This window comes from Aplysia californica, unplaced genomic scaffold (genome assembly GCF_000002075.1).
Source record: "Aplysia californica isolate F4 #8 unplaced genomic scaffold, AplCal3.0 scaffold00477, whole genome shotgun sequence".
NCBI classification, from domain to species: Eukaryota; Metazoa; Mollusca; class Gastropoda; order Aplysiida; family Aplysiidae; genus Aplysia; species Aplysia californica.
The window spans coordinates 510,037-513,651 of record NW_004797747.1 but is presented as its reverse complement, the minus strand read 5'-3'; the positions used below and the strand labels follow the sequence as shown (position 1 = coordinate 513,651).

Here is a 3,615-nt window from a genome sequence, read left to right as displayed (position 1 = left end):
CTCTCTCTCTCTCTCTCTCTCTCTCTCTCTCTCTCTCTCTCTCTCCTTCTCTCTCTCTCTCTCTCTCTCTCTCTTCCCCGCCACCACTATTCAACTCCCCTATGTGCCTAATATAATTCCTCGGGCCGTCCACATCCCCAGCTCCGTGCTTTAACATCTACTCGACATACCGGGTTACAAAGACAAACACTACGCCACAAAACTCACAACCACAAAGACGGAGCAAGATATAAGAAGGCGTACGGTAGTCGCAGGTTTGCGGTGACAATGTTCTGTCAGGGGCTGGTAAGAAATAAGCCCCTTGTATTCGATTAGGGCAAAATTATGCTATAAGATAATAAACGAGTTCGATATATTCATCCTTAAAAGTACATATTTTGTTGGATGACTTTATTAATTATTTATGATGTAACTGATTTTTTTTCCTAACAAAGAAAAAAACTGTGACGTTAATTGTTTAAAACGGCTCTGGAAATGCACGTTTCAGAGCCTGTCAAAGTCTTGCATTTGTAAGATGATGAGAGCAAAACAAATACGGAATTTATCTCGTTTCATATACACTTTTCTTCTTTGCTTTTGAAAAGAGGCCAACTGTTATGGTGCGCTTGTCCAAGGTGTAGGGTTCGTGATCAAACCTCAAACAGCTAAATTCTTTTAACTGCTTTCGAGTCACAGCAGAAGAGCAGAACAGCAGAAAAGGCCAGGAATAAAAACCCAGATCCCCCCCCCCCCCCAACTTCCTTTTTTCAGGCGTGTGCCAGAGCATGTTACTTACTGAACATGTATACATATCTGATGGGTGTTTTATCATAATTGTGAGGCAGCGTGGTGGAATCAGGCTCTCGTCAAAATAATCAAAGTGAAGAAAATTTCATTTTTCCGCAGGTTTTCGAATTTTTCTCAAATTTTTGGTTTTGGGCTCAACACCTTTTATGGCCATTCAAGAACTCATTTCTGTGTGGATTTTACTGATAAACGTTGAATAAAGGCACAAAAGATGTAAATTTTCAGTTACCACGGACTCTTAAGCTAAGGAAACAACTAATCTTTGGCGGCCATTTTCTCACTAATTTTACCTCTGAAAACAGGTGACCCCCGCCTCCTTCTTTTGCAAATATCTCGACTTGTATTCAAGATAAATGGATATTTTTTTCATCCAAATAAAGACAAGTGAACAAGCTTTGAGAAGATACCAATTTCTCTATGTGCCCCAAAATTGACGAGAGCCTGATTCCACCACGCTGCCTCACAATTATGTCTGCATGTCGTGTACGAGTAAGCTCAAATTATGTGCATTCATGGATTTGTTTCCCTCCGTGGGGTAAAGACGTTTACGGGGGGGGTATTTTCTTGGTAAGTGTTTTTACGGGACACACCTAATATTTTCAGTTGGTAGGAAATTTTGAATTTTCCCAGGGTGGCGGCCGAAGTCTACTCTTATCGATTTAAGCCACCAAGGGATCTTTAACGTGAGCAACTTGCACATGGGCCCTCCGAGATATTTCGCCTTTGTCTGAGAAAGCTAGCTGTTGATCTTTCCTACCAGAAGATCAGTTGTGTGGCTGAAAGACAGCAGTAAAAAGGAGGCAAGGAGTAGCAGCAGAAAGGCTGCAGAAAGAATCAGGAGCCCAGAGGAAGTGGCGAAGGAGGTGAGTGGATGGGGGCAGAAAGAGGAGACAAAAGCAGACGACAGAACATTGCTAGAGAGCAGAAAAAGGGGTGAAAAGAGACAATTTTCGAGAAGAAAATTGTTCGGTCGCAACCCGGATTCGAACCCGGGACCTTTGAATGAGTGGCCAACACTTTAACATCTAGGCCACCAGAGCCGGTGTAGATGTTCAGCACAAAATCAACAAAGGAGCATGCTGTTTCTGTCTGTATCAAGGTAAAAATCTTATTGTATAGGTAGCCTAAAAGACATCTGATCAAGGTTAAGTATCGGTCCTCTGCAAAGCACTGTCAATTCAAGTACATGTGCACTGTTTTTCAAATATCGTTCGAAGGAAGCGCAATTAATTTTGTCGTTCGAAGAACATCGTTCGGGAGTGTACCCTTCGAAACGTACCCGTAATCGACAACCCCTAGAGTTGTTATCGCATTAAGTATGTAATCGAAAAAAGCGTATGTTTAGGAAGCGAACGACCCGCCGCTGTGGAGACGTAGGGTCGGCCACCTCTGTGCCACTGGGGTCGCTGTCTTCCTCTGAGCAGGGGAGTCTATTTACCTCCGAACATCCCACTCGCACACACCACACACACACACGCACACACACTCACACACCGGCGGATTCCCATACACGGAAGTCTCTTTCAACCAGCTGATTGGATTTCAATTCGTGTTTCATTTTCCGGGTGGGTATACGAACACGTGTAGAGTAGATCTACGTAGCCAGGCATGTTGTAACTTTGCTTTATAGCTTGAAGTTGGAAGTTCCATTGACCAAACATTAGGCCTAATACTTCTTGTTACAACGGCTAGATCGTTTTCTTCTTTTTATTCCTTTGTTGTAGTTTTCATTTGTTATGACTGCTGCGACTGTTATAGATGTCACTATTGATATCGTTAGTGCTGCTGCTGTTGCTGCTGCTGTTGCTGCTGCTGTTACAGCTATTATTACTGTTGCAGACGCTGTTTCTGATGATAGCCATGATGACGTTGCCATTGTTTTTGTTTACGTGTAAAAAAACCCGGCAGTAGTAGTAGTAGTAGTAGTAGTAGTAGTAGTAGTAGTAGTAGTAGTAGTAGTGGTAGTAGTAGTAGTAGTAGTAGTAGTAGTAGTAGTAGTAGTAGTAGCAAGAGGAGGAAGATTTGGAAGAAAGGAGGAGGAAGAGGAGGAAGAAGAGGGAGAAGGAGGAGGAGTTATAGAGATAGTGCAAACAGCGGGTTAGTGAAATATTTAAACTGACCTTAGAATAAAACTTTTCCATCTCCATGTTTTATCAAAGAAGTCATACAAGTAGACAGAGGATATCACTGAAGGATGAGAATCTATCATTTTTACAGTATGTGTTTTAAAAAATAAAAATACATGTACTTGAATGTTTGACCGTGGCGCGGTTCTTTAACTTAAACCTAACAAAATTGTATTTTAGGGCTCTAAGACCAGTCTGTTCCTTACACACTGAAAACGTTTTCAATAGGGTATGACTTCTGAAATTTGATTGTAAGGGGGCTCAAAGATCGTACGTATTTTATGTTTGTTTGTTTATTTGTTTTTGTAAAGTGTTTTACGGCGCTCGCAACTGCATAAGGTCATTTGAGCGCGCGGGACACACCTAATATTTTCAGTTGGTAGGGAATTTTGAATTTTGCTCGGGTGGCGGCCGAAGCCTACTCTTGTCGATTTTAGACCACCAAGGGATCTTTAACGTGCGCAACTTGCACACGGGCCCTCCTAGATTATTTGCCCTTGTCCGAGAAGGCTAGGTGTAGATCTTTCCTACCAGAAGATCAGGGGTGTGGCAGAAAGACAGCTGTAAGGAGGAGCCAAGGAGTAGCAGTAGAAGGGCTGCAGAAAGAGTCCGGAGCCCAGAGGAGGGGGCAAAGGTGAGGGGGTGGGGGCAGAAAGTGGAAATGAAAGCAGACAACAGAACATTGCTAGAGAGCAGGAAAGGA

At 42.8% G+C, this 3,615-nt stretch overlaps 1 protein-coding gene across 1 annotated transcript in view; it reads left to right on the top strand.

The window, feature by feature from the left end:
* Window positions 1-2,189: 2,189 nt before the first annotated feature.
* Window positions 2,190-3,615, top strand: part of LOC101863691 (ovochymase-2) — a 59,676-nt gene continuing 58,250 nt past the window's right edge. Inside the window, exon 1 of the mRNA XM_013086544.2 lies at window positions 2,190-2,351. The gene's annotated coding sequence lies outside the window, so the exon portion shown is untranslated. The remainder of the gene's footprint in view (window positions 2,352-3,615) is intronic.